The following is a 17,887-nucleotide window of genomic DNA, read 5'->3' as shown; positions in this document are numbered from 1 at the left end:
CAAGTTCCTAGGTCTATCAGGAAATTAATTTACAGTTTAAAATGAACCTAAAAATATACTATGCCTTCATCTAAATTCCTCAAGAGAGAAATTATATTCCAGCAAGCGTAAAATGCATGTTTAAATACTACCTGTTTACAAATACTTACATGATAAACCCTAAGAGCCTTTTCAGAGACATTATGGGAAATTCATTAAATACAATATAATGTACGGCTTTCATCTAAAAGAAGATACTTTGTGATTTCTGACTTTAACAATTGCATTGCAGAGACTATACATTTAAGGGCCAATAACTGAGAAGGAGAGAAGTTCATTGGGATATAAGCCGAGGAAAGATTAGGAGAGCCGAGTGTGAAGAGAGTCAGAAATACCAACAGGGCTTGTACCACAGTGTCATAGGATTAGAAGTAGTGAGGCAAAGAGAGAAGATTCTACTTGATTCATTTATTTAGACACATAAACCCCTTGGCCATTTGTGTCTTCAGGAATTCCTTGCAGGACATCTCTTTCTTTCAGGGGTTCAGTTTACTGTCAGGCTGTATGAGTTTCTGAATCTCTACCTTGAATCTATCCATCCTGAATACTCTCAGTTCTGCATCATTTGCTGTCCCTTCATCACCCTCACAGCCTTCTCTCTATTGGTAATCCTAGATTCTTGACTATGTACTTGACAATTTAACAATTTAGTGCTGTTTGTTGAAACAATCTTCTTACCATGTGCAGATGCCAACTGGAGCCAGCACAAGACCTCCACACATATATTATATATATAAATAGATACATGTATATATACGTGTGTGTATACATATATAGTATGCATACATTTCCTTTCTGATATATGACATATGTGTATATATGGGTATGTGTGTATGTAACAAAACTTATGAGGTTTTCATTGTTTGCATTTTCCATTTTCTGTGATTTAACCTTTCCATTTAACAAGAAGGGAAGCTGAGAGAGAAGTTGTTTAAATTGTCTTGTGTCACAGGACTTACGCTCAGGTTCCTCTGACCCCCAGTCTCTGCCCTACTCTAATGATAGGGTTGTTCTGGCAGGACCGCCTGGGACCCTTGTTGGTGGTGGCCAACCCTGGCTTCCCCAGCAAAGAATTCCAGGTGGGAGCTGCTCTCTTGTCATTTTAGGATTGACTTGTCTCCCTTAGATTTGCATTCACTGAATCATACCACTAAAAGCCTGTTGCTTCTCTGGGGTCAGAATTCTCTCCTCGGTGCTGGTAATTACTGTATGGGGGGGGGGGGGAGGGCTTCTCTGAAAGCTAACTTCAATGTGTGACCAAAGCCAAAGCAGTTTTTTTTAAAGTGTGACTCATCTTCCCTGTGTTTGGTCCGATGGAGTTTAGTCTACATGTGAGAAAATGTATCCTATCCTGGCACATAGGCAGAAGTTCAGGCATTCCTGATGTACTACACAAATGTCAGCACTGATACCCTCATTTATTTTCTGCAGTATTTTCTTGAAAAGAGACTATTGCCCATGGGCAATGTAAAAAATCTCAGCCTTCAGACTTTATAATCCCCAAATGTCATTTGCACAGCTGAAAGATTATTTCAAGAGTAAAAAAAGTTTATATAAAGAGTTGAGCATCAACATTTGATAACTTTTTGAATAAAGCAGCATCACGTGGTGGTAAAAAATCAAGGGCCTGAGTCAGAATGCGAGTGCCACCACCGACGAGCTGTGCCGTCCTGGGCAAGTTACTTAACTTCTCTGGGTCTCAGTTTTTCTCTTTTGAAAAGTGAGGATAATAATACTACCAACACACAGGGTTGCAGCAAAGATTAAGTGTGTTGAGGGTTCCAAAAATGCCATTTATAAACATTTGTCAAATAAAGTGAAAACAGGTAATATCTTGTCATTGGTAACCACAAATTTAAATTGAACTGACTTTTAAGTTTTCCCCAATTTTGCCTCCCAAGGTAGAGTTTATTGTTCTCTCCTTTTGTTTCACCCAAAGTTCTTTTTCTACCTCTCTCCGGGTCCCTATTAAAGTCAGTGGCCTGATTTATTCACATGTTGATGTCCACCACTGGATTAGAAGACTTTGAAAGCAAAATTATGTTCTGATCATATTTTCATCTTGAGGAAATTGTAGTAGTTCTGGTAAAACATGGATCCATAATGAAGATTTATATTGAATTGAATAATAATCTCCTCATTTCTAATCTAATATGGGGATTATTATTATTGGGTTATTTCATAAGTATTCCACAAAATCTTATCCCCCCATCCTTGGACTTGCTGACTATTCTCATTTATTCTTATACTCTTTTTTCTTAGGTCCCAGTTTTAGGCCCCATTGAGCACATATTTTTAATAAAGCTTTCTAACTCATTTTATTTGTATTAAAATATAACTTTCCCATAGCCTTCATATTTATTATTTCACTTTAATTCCAAACCCTCCAAATTTAAGCAGTGCTGAAAGTGAGGAAATTGGAAGAAGGAAAGAATACTTACATGTTTTAAAATTTCTCATTAGAGAAAGAGGCGTATTTCCCATCTTTGGGTCTCGTGTTCTCCCGTCAACCTCCTTTCTTCCTTCTGCCCCTGAAATCCTGCTACAAGTAGCCGCTTGAGAACTAAACCAGAACTTGATGCAGGAAAGGGCAATAGCAGGTGACTCAGAAAGTACGGAATTTTACAGATAATATGCATTAGGTTTGAGCGAGAAAGGTGTCACTGTCTTACCTGTGATAAACAGAGTGTTGGGCAATCTCAGGCAGATGAAGTCAAATCTAGAAGGAATAAAAAGAGGAGGAGTCCATTTCCCTCCGAATCTAAACGACGCATTATCAGGGCATGTTTTTCATGGATCTGATCACACAGAGCCAGGTAGAAGTTTCAGTTGCAGAGCGAACACTATTCTTGAAGCATTGAAAGTAGGAAATTGCTTTTACAAAGCTGAGTTGAATCATCTCAGCGCCCTTAATTTAATTTCAAAATAGATTGTTTATAAACTCAACTCTTTTTGCTTTTTCCATGTCTTACTGCTTGATTGACAACATAAGTGATCATTTAAAGACAACCACTGAAATGTGAATAAATATTGAAAAAACCCCACAATTTCCACTAGGTTTCCATAGGAACATAGAAAACCGTGACCCCCAGGCTCAACCATCTTTTCTGTTGGATCATTTATCGTGAACTTATGTGTTCCCTAATACACTTGAACACACTCAGAAGAGGCTATTCACTAAACCGCACCTTTTATTTTCAAAAACGAAAGGACAGATTTAATGCTGTAGTTAAACCATAACTATCCCGTGGAAGATATGTAGCAGTCAGTGTTCCCAGACCAGGTCTTTATTTAACACATGTGGGTCTGGTTATGAATTTTATTTCTTTGTGTTCTTTATCTCTGGCTTTTTTGGGAGGGACAACACATGATAAAATTAAGCCTAACATTACTCTGTCCAAAGTGTAGGGAATAACACTAAATCTTTTCATTTTTTGCAAGTCAAGCAAAATTAAAATAAGTAAAAATAAATCTGATTGAAACTAATTGCATAGCACTTGTTACCTCTTAATTCTGACTGTCCTGTGTAAAGGTAGCTATTGAAAACGTGTTAATACTGAACTCTGTTATGAAGACGTGCACATCCAAATATAATCTTCTTGTAACACGTATTAAGAAAAATGAAAATAATATTGGATGTAGGAAAAGAATCACGTCTTGAGTATTTGGCTATTCCCAAACCTGAGAGTATATTAGTTGAAGTTTGGAATCTCAGGATAAATAAAGAGATTTTTGCCTTATTAGTAAATTATGTTTATAATACATACTTATATTTATAGACATTTTCATAACATAATATTCAGAACAGCTCAAATTGGAAAAATAGCTAAAACACACAACAGATACTATTAGATATGTGTACGTGTGGAAAAATAAGGGTTGTTCCCTGATCTTGTAAAAGAAAATGTCTCTCTCTCTCTCAAATCCCTTTAATAGTGTAGTTGAAGTCTAATAGTTTGCTCTCAGCTCATGGCTATGTAGTCCAGCATCTAGTGGCAATTTCTACTTTGCAGAAATAAATTATCTGGATGTTAATTTAAATGTAATGACATTTTGAATTTAAATCACTTTAGAGTAATTTAATGCTTGGTGGAATGTGTGTGTTACACTGGAATTAGAAACAGATATCATTGAAAAGTATCATGACTCATTGAGGGGTGGAGCTCTGTACTACACAGGCCGTAAGCCGTGTGGAGTGTTTACCGCATCCTGCACTGTAGTGCCTGGAGCATAGCTGTGTAGGCGCTATACAGATGCGGCTACGTAGGCACTGTGCTGCTTACTGCACATGCTGGCTAGACTACAAAAACTACTATTAAGCCTTATTATTTCTGATACTATTAATAGTGATTATTATTTCTGACGTATGATGCCAAAGCTACAAAGCAGTAGATTCCTAAAGGAGCTTCTAGATTGCTAAGAAAATAAATAAGATTTTTAAAAGGAGTCACAGCAATAGAGCACCAGCTCTGCTGGGCATGTCTCAGTTAAAGCAACAGTCTGATCCTGCAGATACTGCCGTGCTGACTTCACAGGGCAGGAAGCTGAGGAAGAGAGACGTTAAAGCGATTCAATAAGATGATACGATTATTAAGTGCCAAGCCTGAATCTCAAATTCGAGTTTTCTGACCTCAGATCTAGTGCAGATGATAGTACCAATGACATGTTGTTCCAAGGATCAATGAAAAGAAAAATTATTGTGGTTTCCAATTGTTAAGAAAGACTTCATTGAGTGAATTTGATATGAAATGAGCTTTGAAAAATAGCAAGGCCTTAAGAAGTGGGAAGGCAGGATGTGCTGTGCAAGAAATACAGCGTAAGTAAAGGCAAGGGAATGTCTGACCATGAAATGAAGGCTGCAACCTTTGGATTGTCATGGAGTTTTCCTGTGAAGGACGGAGAGGAAGTGTAGGTGTCAGTCATTCAGCAGAAGGCCTGGAGCACCGGCTAAGTCTGTAATGAATCGACACCTGTATATCACGTGGCAGATAAGTACACAGTAGCTGGGGAGCAAAGTGCATAGTATGTTTGGATCACACGTGGTCCAAAATGAAGAATATTTAGCATTATGGGAGCACTGGCAGAAGAGAAAAATTGGTGTTATGGACCATGGGGTGCACTGTGTGTCTCTGGGGTGATTTTCAGTCTAAAGTATTACTCAAAGCAGTAGATAATTATGTTATTTCAATATTCAAGTAATATGGTTCTGTAAAGGGGCTTTTGGGCAAACATATTTTAGTTTCATCATTAAACTAATTCAGTTGTTCTCGAATGTATGACCTACCACCAGCACAGAGAATTCCTGAGGCCTTCTGGGCAGATGTAATAGACTAGAGATTGCTGAAGATAAATTCCTTGCAGAGAAAGATTTGTGAAATCCTGCAGGGAACCAAGGAAACCATCCTCCCAAACACTCTCCCCTGCAGAGAAGGCTTTATCATTGACTGTATCTTGGTACTTTCAGAAAAACTTTGAACTTGGAAGTGGTAACTACAGTTGCCTTGTATTATGAATCCCTAAAGAAAATTATAGAAATACTGGTGATTATCCTATATTATAAATGGAGCTTCTAGTCTTAATAATAGACCTTTTATGCTCATAAACGTAACATCTTTATCTGAATATATGGGGGAAATACGTATTTGCAAGTGGAGATGATTTTTAAAAAATCAATTCATGTGTATCTATTTGCCAAATACACATTCTGCCCCCAAATTGTGCTGGATTTCGGCAGTACAGAATTAACTCAGACATCGTTCCTTCCTAAGAATATTCATCAATGAATGGATTATTTGTTCGGCTTCTCTGTTATTTTTAGAGAATATTTGAATCCTAACTCCTTGCAAGAGTATGTCCAAGTTGCCTCTAAAGTTACTCATAGATCAAGTTAATTTCCTGATGCTCCAGGCCACAACTTTGAGTGGATTTCCATGTTCTACATAAGCATAAGGATATTACATGATGAACTTGCCTCTGTCCTTACCTCATGTGACTCGAGCAGAGACATAAATGACGGCATATATTAGGTTTTTACATGTTTAGGTGTGAATGAGCTGTGTGCCAGGTAAGCAGTTATAAGAACCCTGTGAAATTTTATTCTGTGTCACATCATCTTTGTTGTTTATAACATGACTGCTCCAATGATGTCATAGGAACATGCTTGAAAGCTACATGCACAGATGCGTATTTAGGGAAGTTTCTTATACCCAGAAATCCTGCATGTCATTTTCACGGCCTGATCAGTTTCATTTTTGCCTTTACAAATGCATTTGAAGAGTACTATATAAATATGAAGAAAAAATATTACAGAGGCCCTCTAATAACTCCTCTTTGGAGATTTCTAAGCCCCTTTGATCAGCATTCGTGTGATCAAGTCCAGCAAAAATCCCTACTACTGAATATTCTCTTGTTCTGCTTTAAAGAAGAAGAAGCTATTTAAAAACTGGTTTTGTACAATTTTCCAGAAGTCTTTCTCATCTTCCTTTGATTTGGAACTTTGTGTTCTTCTGTGATTTTAATGCACACTCGAATGCCCCATAAAGCATGAGATGGATGAATTAAAGCAACAGTGTGAAAGTAGATTCCACTTAAAGGCATTTCTCTTATGTTGCTTTTTCCTCAAAGCACTCTTAGCAAGTAATATTAAGATTCAAGTGTTTCAGATTCGTGGATGTTTCTACTGGCATACAAGTATTCTTTCTAGGCAGATAAGTTTAGCGTGTCCTTTGACGATGCTGTTGGTGTAGTAGTTCTATTCCTTTAAAAAAAGCATGATCTATAATTACTTTAGAAAATGTAGCTAGGTATACATATAAAATTTCTTCATTTGGAACATATTGTGGTTCAGATCTTGCACAAAATTAAATTGTTTACGCTATTTTAATTCATCGAGTGAATATATATCTTCCTATTAAGAAAATGGTTTGTCAGATGTCGTAAAACATTTTTTAACAGTAAAGGTCACATTTTATTGCAAAAACCTGTCAGCGCTTTATGTCCAAGCTGTGAAATGTTATTGCTTCAGGGTGATTATGTGGGAGGGGGCTGTGGTTAAAAATGCCTTTCTGAGGCCAGCTATGATTTACAACAGCGAATAGAGAATTAAACCCTTAATTGAAGCCTACAGAGCAGTACCTAGAGGCTAGATTCAGCCTGAAATTTGATTCAGACAATTTTCTTAGTCAACCCCCTATGGGCTTACCAGTTGATTCTCATGAGTTTTGATTGTTATTGAAAAGACAAGCTGTTTTCTGCTTTGCCCTGAACTTCCCTAAGGTAAATCCCCAGTTTTAGTGAGCTTCTTGATTACCATGAAGGGAGACGTGGGAGAGAGCGAGCTAGCCCACAGGATTTTAACTATTTCCTCAAGTCCCCACATGAAAGTATCTTAACATACCAGGTATCCTCTAAAGGAAATCCTCATCAGTAAACCGGTGAGTCTATCCTTCCTGAAATTATCATGGGACTTTAGCTGTGGCCATGTGTACTTGTCCCCTGCGTCTCTGAAAGAGGGGGTGTGGGTCATTGATCACAGGTACCGTCTATTTGTTTGGGTATATCAGGTGTCCCCAGTGGGTGGCTGACTTAGATGTGAGGTAATTGTATGTCCAGAGGTCACAGAATCTTGAATCTTTCCATCCCTTTCTATCAGCCACACCCTTGTTTGTTCCATCATATTGTTGACATATTCTTTCTTTGGCATGTCTTACAGGTTACTAAATGATTTATTCTATTAGCAAGACGTGTTCTGCCTTTGCCTCACTTAACACTTGTTTCCTGATTATCGTGCTTAACACATCTTATGAGTATTACCTAGATTTCTTAAAGCCTCACTTATTATCGATGTTTAATACTTACGATTATCAACCACTCTTTTGTTTTCTTGCCCTCTGTAGCAGAACTGAATATTCTCAGATAATGCAGCAAACTTGCATTAAGTATTGAATGCCTAAGATATGCAAGGCAATGTGCTGGATGTTAGGGAAGATAGAAAGATAAAACATAATCCCTAATTTAAATGTATAGAGTAGTGGAGGAGCTATGTTATTTAACTAAAGTTATAATGCCAGGTAGGTAAAAATGTCTGCAGAATGGGCACTGACACGACAAGACTTGCGATTTAGGAAACTGGATCTGGAAGTGATGTGTACTGTGGGTCATAGGAGGAAAGGTTAGATGAGTAAGGTCATTTCAGTGGTCTGGGAAAGTGACAGTGGTACCCAAAACTACTGTTCTGGTTATGAAATAACAAAGAATTAACATTATTTGGCAACCTACTAAAAATAGGTAGTTCAGGAGCAGGGAGAGGACACTAAGATGACCTTGAGCCTTTGATCCTGGGTGAATGGGAAGAACACCATGTAACGTACAAAAATAAGAAAATAGGGTTGGAGCCAGCTGAGGCAAAAGATGGTTTTCCAGATGGAAGTTTACTGAATACGCTATTCGCAGAGGAAATCTGCACAGAGATGTAAGACAGTCAGGAAATAGAAGTACAACTAGAAGTAAAATTGGAGAATCATCTAAATAGAAGAGAGTATGCACTAACAGGGTTGTTTCTTATCCTCAAAAGAAAGAACATACAGATAAGAGAGAGACAATGATGGAACTTTGAGAGCTGTCAGCACCTTGGGTGGGCGAAAAAGCAGGAAATGGGAAGAAGCACGAGGAAACAGGACTGTTAGAGGTAGAAGGGAAGCCCTAGGTGAGCAGCTGGCCAAAGCCCACTGGGAGAAGCAGAGGAATGAGATGATAGAGAAAAGGCTAAGTAGACGTAGTCAGCAATAATGTTCTGATAGTTTAGGGGAGAGAGATTTCAATAAATTGTATTTTGAGATGTTTATGAGGGAGAAGCGATAAACTAAAAGCAATGAGGATAAACCTTCCTGGATGAAAGTTTGCTGGTAAAGGAGCAACACAAAAGAACAGCAAGAGTGATGAAAAGAGTTGGGTTCCATTGTTTTCGAGTAGAGGAGCTTTGGGCGTGCCTGTGTGCTTCATGGATACAGGGGAGACGGAGGATGGAAGATGTAAAGGAAGAAAGACAGAACTGACAGAACCTGACTACAGGAAGCCAGAAGGGTGGGGTCCAAAAAACAGAGTAAAGAGTGTGTATTCCTATGGTTCTGATAGAGAATGGATTTTTGCTAGACCAGCAAAACTCCTTCCACCATTTCTTTTTTTGTTGTTGTTTATGTATATGTATTTTTATTGAAATATAGTCAGTTTACAATGCTGTGTCAGTTTCTGGTGGACACACAATGCTTCAGCCATACATGAACATAGGTATATTCATTTTCATATTCTTTTTCACCATAGTTCTTCTATCATTTCTTATCTTTCCCCTCTATGGATAGCCTGCATTCTTGTCAGCCACATTTACGGAGATCTGATTTGGATATTCAGATGATCGATTTATTTATATCATCATCATCCAAAATTACTCTAAAATGTCCTCTCCTACCTTGTATACATGCTAATGAATAGCTGAGGCTTTGACTTTCCTTAATGTTAATGAACACACAAATTAATTCACATAAAAACAGATTGATGATGTGGTCAAAAATGAATATGAAGAAGGGAGAGAAAGACACAATCTTAAAGAAGCAGTTACTTTTTATATAAGCAAGTACCTTTCATAATAGAATATGAATAAAAAATTATAAATTCCATTGTTGGAGCATCTGATTTTCAGATCAGAAAAAGGGACAATTAATGATATGATTTAACATTTTATTGAAGGACTCCCACTGCATGTAAGGTAGTATTTGGTAAGATTTTTACATCAATAATTATGTTATTCTGTGCTTCACACTTGATCTCTACAATTTATAGGTCTTGTTCTCAGTAGTCCACTTAGACCCAGACTGGGCATGGATGGACATTTGCCTCTGCCTCACAGAGAGGACATTATACTTCATTTTCTAAGGACCTAGGCTGCTGCTCTTTAACATGTAATATTTCACATATGATGAGCATAGTCCTGTTAATGCTTATTTTATGAAAAGCATGATAAAGTGTATCAGTCTAGTGATAGTGATATCAAATTAAGTATAAGATTTTAGATGTCTCTCATTTTTAGCTGACTTCCTAGGGAAATAATGATACTTTCTGACTGCGACTAAGATTACACTTAGAAGCACTGCTGAATAGTCTCTTGGAGAATTTTCACAGACAAAATAACAACAAAATATCTTCACCCAACTTTTCTTCCTGAAAGTAATGACTAAAGACACAGAGATTTTGTTTTGTTTTTAAAGATTTATTTTGACTACAGTCATTTTGGCATGTCTGTCAGACTTCCACTCAGTTCTATTCAACATACATTCTTTTCAGAGCTGTCCTCTGTGTGAGGCCCTTTGCAGGTCTGGGAATCTGATGATCAAGATAACAGACAGTGGCCTTCGCCCTCACAGGCTCATATATTCCGGTGTGGACGATTACAAAGGAGAGTAAGAAACAGGGCACGAAAGCAATCACTGAAGTCTTGAAGGGCTGGGGAACACTTGTTAGGTTTCCGGATTGGGCATTTGAACAGACTGCAGTGCTTTACTTAGAGAAAGTAAATTTTGAGGGGGCATAATGCATTCAAAAACCCGAGCTTAAATTAGAGAGTAGGAGTATATGAAATGGTGAGCAGAGTGTGCACTTCAGACTAAGGGAAGTAAGGAATCGCTGAAGAGTTACAAGCACAGGAGTGAACTGAATGAAACTGCACTTCGCAAAGATCTGATCAGTGGGGAGAATTAAGCAGGGGAAGCGAGTCTGGAGTCAGGAGTGTTTGTTAGGCAACAGCTGAATTAACGCAGGCAGTATATGATGGTAGCGTAGACCAGTGCTGCTCTGCGCGGTGAGAGAGCAGATTTGAAGGACACTTAAGAGAGACAATCCACAGGTCCTGGTGCTTACTGGGGGACGAGGGAGGAAGAGGGATGAACCCAGGATGCTCAGGTTTCTGGTGTGGGAGCTTAAGTAGACTGGTGCTTTTCTCTGAACTTGGAATCCCAGGAAGGTCTAGTCTGGGAGCAGAAGACAATGAGACCCCTTGTGGGCATGCTGGGGTCGCAGTCTCCTGAACCATCCACGTGCGACTGACTGGCTGGCTGGCTGTTCTGTGGGCCTGCACTTACCTGGCGATCACAGCCTGGTGGAGTGGTTGCTCTGAGAACGTGTAGAGTGAGAAGAAAGCCTCAACACGGCCTACATGCTGTTTGTATCAGATTTCAGGGACTGTGGGCTATGCGGTTCAATAGCACTCCGCTCTGCTGACGTAGCACTGCAGTGGCTGCGGACTGCGCACGAGCGAGCGGGCACGGCCTTGGCACCTTACAAGTTAATTATAGATACTGACATTTGAATGTAATGATCACATGTCACTAAATATTATCCTTCCTCTGATTTTTTTTTATTTTTACACCATTTGAAACGATGTAAATTCATTCTTAGTTTGTGGAACAGATGAAACAAAGTGGGCCAGATATGTTGTATGAGCCACAGTTTACAGACCCCTGGCCTAGAACATTATCCTTTGGATAAGAGAAACCAAAGAGGAAGTGGCAGGCATTGGGTAATTAAGAACATAATACAAATATATGTGTGTGTGTGTGTGTGTGTGTGTATTTACACAAACATTATATAATTTTGAGTTACTTAGCTCTGACATTTGTGATAGCTGGCTGCCAAGAAGTTAAAAACTGCAGCAGTGAATTGAGATTCACACGTAGTAGAAAGACAGCATTTTCAATAAATATATACTTCATTTACTATTATAAAGGTAACAAGTATAGAGGTGCTTGAAGGAAGTCCTCCTTTTCCAGCCTCTCTCTCTGCTCCTGCCACCACTCCCAGTGCCCAGAAGCATGAATTCAGATGTCCTAGAAACCTGAGTTCTGCTCTTGGCTCTCTCATAATAGCCAGTTAATTAACTTCTCCAGTCTCAGTTTAGTTTTCTATAAAATAAAGGTAATTTAGTAGAAAAAGAGACAGAACAAGTGAGAAGACATGTATGTATGTGCTAGTGATCAAGTTCAAAGAGTCTGGGGTAAATTAGAGCACGTGTCACATATGAAAGCATTTAGCAGAATGTATGGAATACATTTAAATGCTTTTCAAACATGATTTCTCTCTTTCCCCTGATATATGCAATTTTGTCATGTATGAATTCCAATCCTTCTCAGGGAAATGATCTGTTTTCCTGGTTTCAGGTAAGAAGAGATGAAGTACTCAATCGATATCTGTTGATTAAGGGATTGAATGATCCTTTTTAAAATGTGAGCATCTCTACATGGGCTATGAAGGATGCTTGACTGCAGTGAGTTCTTTCTTGTGATGATGATGCCTCTCTGGCCATTATAGAATTGAGTTAAGGCATTGGACGGATTTGTGTGTTTGTGGACATCAAATAACATGAACGTAAGAAAATTTGAGGAAGTTTGGGGGAGGGAAATAAATGATTTGTGTTAGAGGCCAACTTTGCCATTAATGTGACAAAGGACAAGTTATTTAATCTCCTCACAAAGCCTCTGATTCATTCCCATCACCTATAAACTGTGCATAAACTGTGGGTTATGTTGCGACTGAAAGGGGAGGACGTAAGATATCAAGCACAGTGGCTGATGTGTAGTAGGTGCTCAATAAATGTTAGTTCCTCCCTCTCCATTCCCTCTTACAAGAAAATCAATTTTTACCTTTAGTTCTACTTGCTGTGGACTGTTTGCTTTAAAGAGCAAACCTAAATGAAGGAGAAGAGTTTTATTGATGTGTTTGCAAATGGGTGGTTGGGAATGTGAACTCTGTTACATTTGGAGTTCATAAATTCCATTGTGCCCTGATCCTCCTGCAAAGCTAAGAAGAGGTCTATAATTTGTTTTATTTAAAACATTAAATTATGATGGCTCACTTAATAACTCCAAACTACTAAGCTAAACTACATTTGTGTTCAGCAAACAGTCATAAAAATCCCTGTTAGACATTTAATTACTGCGCAAATTGTTTTATAAAGCACTGTAAAACAAACATGTTGATTAGCAAAAAAGAAATAGAGACATGATTGCAAAAACACTAATCTTTTTAAATATATAAATTTAGCTACAAGCAAGTATTCTATCATATACAGTTCTTCACCCTTTAAAGGCTCGTCATTCTTTTGTAACCCTATCCACTTTTAAAGATAAAACTTCACAGGCAGATTCTTTTCACCAGGGCAAATTGAAAAGAGATTTATTGTGTTCCTATGAAAAATGTTTTGTTGTATTTTTTTCTTAATGGAAACTTATATTAACATTTATAAACATGAATTTACAGAATCAAATTTGCAAAGACAGGCCAAAATCAATGTTTAAGTAAATCATGAAATAAGTGAGTGATCTTAGAATAAGGAGATGGCAGCCGTTACTGAGGCTCAGGTTAGAGGTGGGGGAGGTGAAGTAGTTATTGGATCTCTTCAGAAAAGAACAATTCTGAAGTCATCCCTCAAAGTGCTTCATTCCTGAGGCAGAGGAACTGTCTTCTCAGGAGTATTAATGTGCTTTTCATCAATGCTTTTTTTAAATGAAGATATTAATTCTAAATTCAAATCAAGAGGGCTGCGTTATGACTTGAATTCTACCAGAAGAGAATTAATAGTGGTAAAAATCGTCTTTAAGCCTCCTGGCCAAATTTGAAACTACAGCATAACTCTGGCAAGATAATTTAGAATTGTAAATAGTATCCTTGCAATAGATTAAAAATATTCACACACGGTGAACACACACACACACACACACACACAAAACCCCAAATTTCACAAAAGTGACACATCAAACAGAGTCTCATGACTTAATGAAAAGTGCAAGGGGTAGGGGGAAGAAACAGGAGGGAGGAAGAGTGGGAAGGAGAAAGACAGAGAGGGAGAAGGGTGGGGCCATTTTCTCATTATCTTATTCATCAAGCACTTCTTCAGTAACATTCTGTTATTCATACATAGTAGTTGAGAAGATGAATTAGAATTCTCATATATAAAACCTACAGTTTTGATGGGAGAAAAAGAAATGTAAGTAATTTAAATTATAATCAGCAAAAAATATAACCATTAATAGACCACGGACCCACTTTGGAAAATGGAAAGAGGTTTAGGCTTCCAGGATGAAATGACATCATGCAGTGGGTTTCAGCATTTCAGATAAAACAGCAATGGGCACAGCCTCATTCTAGGCTGTGTTATAACAGGGAGGGATGGTGTATGGTCCTTGTCCTCAATTATTCTGCACATGACATCATATTGAGAAGCTTGTTAATGCAAAAAAAAGGGAGAAATAAATCAAGGAAAGTTGTGAAAAATTGTATCATCATGACAAGGAAGTGGACAAGACAATGATGGCAAATAATAGATGAGCAGCCGACACATACACATAGGTTACCTCTGTCAGCACAATCCTGTGGGAGCTGAAGGGATTCTGGCCTTATAAAAAAATCTTCTTTAAAGTTGGTAGAACCGTCTCTTCCAAGTTCTCCTGGTCCTATTCCAGACTCAGTAACTCCCCAGTTTCTTACTCTCTGCTGGCAAAAATACTGACCACTAATGGAACATTAAATCCTCCTTATTCTATTCAATTCACAAAATTCAAACCAAAAATGAAGTAAGTGTAAAAGCATATATGTTATCTCCAATATGAGTGGCAGTTATACTGATATTGAAGTGAATACCGTCATAAAGTAAAAAATTAGATTTTGCTGGCGTTCATAAAGTAATACTGACATAGGGACCAAACGTTAGAGATTCTCTTTTATTAATTCTAGGAAAAGGAGTAGAATCTGAATTTTTAAAAAGCTTCCACTGAGAGACTAATGATCAGTCAAGAATGGGAACCATTATTCTAAACAGTCTTTGAGGAACCAACTTCTGGTCTTCTGATAAGCAGAATGTTTCTATTTCCATTGATGTCATGTCTTTGGTCTTTTCTACAAGAGGTACCATACGATGTACAGAAATCATGATAATAAATAGTAAAATGTACAGTTCTTTCTAAATAGTCTAAATATATATAATTTTGTTTTTCGACCTAGTAGGAGGATAATACATCACTTAACTGACTGCACTAGGTCTAAGTTTTAAGTAGGCACAGCAACTTTTCAGTCTTATATACTTACAAGAGGTGCTATGGTCTGATGACTTTACCTGAGAAATGTTTTAGCTGCCAATATCATGCAGGTGAAAAAAGTGATAAATCAAAAGTACTGTGTTTCTTCATTTCTAGAATTGAGTATTTCAGCCTTAATAAAGTAAATACAGGCCAACAAAGAGAAAACAGAAACAATATTTAAATCTCAACAAGGAAAAACTAGGTTTACAGTACTTTGGTGCCTTTGTGAAATTATGGGTAGTACATAGTGTTGCAATTTCCACTTTACCTTTTGAGATCTGGGTTGAAGCATATAACTTTTTTTCCGCTTAGTTTAACCTTTACTCTTTTTTCAAAGAACATACTGTTCTCAAAGTGGATAAAGAAGAAAATCTACTGAATTTGGATTATCTAGCTAAATAATGCATTATATTATTTATGAAAACATTTTCTGCCTATGCTTGTGGTAGGCAGAATAAAGCATTCGTCTAATGATGTCCATCCATGTCCTAGACCCAGAAAAATGTGAATTACATTTTCACATGGCAAAAAGGACTTGCAATTATTTTTAAACTAAGGACCTCAATATAGGGAGATTATCCTGAATTACCTGAGTGAGGTCAATGCAGTTATAAAGGCCCTTAAAAGTGGAAGAGGGAGGCAGAAGAGATGCAGGGGTGATGACCCACTGTGAGCAAAACTCAAACTACCATTGCTGGCTTTGGACATGGAAGGGATCCATGAGCTGAGAAAGATGGGCAGCTTCTCTAAGCTGGAAAAGAAAAGAAAATGGAAAAGTGAATTTTTCCCTTGAGACTTTCAAAAGGAACAAAGCCCTGCCAACATCTTGCTCTTAACCAAGTAAAACCAATATCAAACTTCTGACCTACTAAACTGCGAATTAATAAATTTGTGATTTATGAATTTATATTTGTAAAATAATAACTTTGTAAGCCACTGGTTTGTGGTAATCTGTTATAGCTACAATAGGAATCTAATACAAATTTTAGTACCTGGAAGTGGTATACTATGGTACCAAATACCTAAAAATGTAGCAGTGACTGGGGAATTAGGCAAAAAGGAGAGGCTGGGCAAATTTGAGGAGCATGATAAAAAAACAGACCAGATTGTCTTCAAAAGACAGTAGAAATATGAATGTCACTGACTCCACTGGCAAGGACTCAGAAGGAAGTGAAGCTCACTGTAGAGAAGACATACATCACCTTAGAGAACACCTAACATGGTAAGTGAACTGTTAGGAGAAATACAGACATTAAAGGCACTGCTTGTGAAAGAACAGAAGGAAATGAAGTACATGTTATTTGAAACTGGACAGAAGGGAGTGCTTGTTATAAAATGGCAGAAACTTTGCAGAATATGTTCTGTACTTATGTGGAGACCAGTGTTTGTAAGTGACGAACTTGGATATTCAGGTAAGCTTTCCAAGTAAAGCATTGAATGTGTGGCCTGGTTTCCTTCTTGCTACTTGTAATAAAATGTATAAGAGTAGAGAGATAAACTAAACAAGAAATTAAACAAGCAAGCCAAACTAAACAGAACAAAAAAAGGAAGGCTTAATGATTTCTCTAATTGTTAGCCTAACTAAATGGCAAAAGATGCAAAGTTAAGAGATTCACTGGGAAAAAACAAACAAACAAACAAGCAAAAACCAAAAAACATGGTCTAAACAAAGAGCCTGTGGTGGATCTGTAAAAACCTTTTGCTAATGTATCAAAAAAATTTAAAGATTACACAAAAAGCTCCTTGAAGAGATTGAGTAGGTGACTCAAAGATCCCTTCAGCCATCCCCAAAGAAGCTAAAATTATAGATGGAATTATTTAAGAAAAAATCTGGGACGTAAGCTCTTGTTTAATAGATTGAATCCCACAACGTACATGGGAGACCCACAAGGTTCTTGAGAATTTTATGCCAGTAGAAAAATGCCAGATTGAATTGGCAGGGACAGAGAGAGTACAAAACCAAAGAAGGCTTTGGACCACCAGAATGCCACAGGTACAAAACAGGCCGATAAAACCACTGAGCTGCAAACATATGCCATCTTCCATGGAAAATAAAAGATGACTCTGAGGGCAGAGACTAGAAGGTGGAGCTGTGAGCCATGGGAGATTGTTCTTCAGCTTTAAAAGCAAATGATGATTGCCTGGATGGATTTTGAAATTGCTTTGGACCAGTGATTTTTTTTTTCCTTCCATTTTCATTCTTTTTGAACCAAAATATCCCTAATCGTCACCCTACATGTGTACCACTGTTACAGTTTGGGAGCAAATGACTTGCCTTTTGTGTTTCACAGACTCACAGATGGAGGAGAATTTTGCTGTAGGATGAATCATACCCAGAGTCTCACACATACCTAATTTGAATAATTTTGATGGGACTTTTGAGCTAATGAGATTTTTTTCCCATTGTTTTCTCCATTTTACTTACTTACTTATTGAAGTATATTTCGTTTATAATGTTGTGTTAATTTCTCGTATATGGTATAGTGATTCAGTTTGTGTGTGTGTATACACACACATACACATGTATCTCACAGACCTAGTCTTCAACAAATATTTTGTTTAAAGTTTTCAGGGTTGTCCTTTCCCGTGACGCTGTGTTATATATTCAGTGTATTTGTTTGGCTTACTTTTTCACTTGTCTCTATACTGTTTTCACTCATTTCATACTCTTTTCCATTATAGACTATTAGAAGTTCCATTTCATAAATAAGAGATTTAGATAAGATTCT

General features: G+C 37.6%; 1 protein-coding gene across 1 annotated transcript in view; it reads left to right on the top strand.

Annotated features, from left to right (window-relative positions):
• Positions 1 to 17,887, top strand: part of LOC140696350 (low-density lipoprotein receptor-related protein 1B-like) — a 664,806-nt gene that overhangs the window by 134,138 nt on the left and 512,781 nt on the right. The window lies entirely within an intron of this gene.

Source organism: Vicugna pacos, chromosome 5, assembly GCF_048564905.1.
Source record: "Vicugna pacos chromosome 5, VicPac4, whole genome shotgun sequence".
Lineage (NCBI taxonomy): Eukaryota > Metazoa > Chordata > Mammalia > Artiodactyla > Camelidae > Vicugna > Vicugna pacos.
The sequence above is the reverse complement of the archived record's forward strand: the minus strand, read 5'-3'. Positions and strand labels throughout refer to the sequence as shown.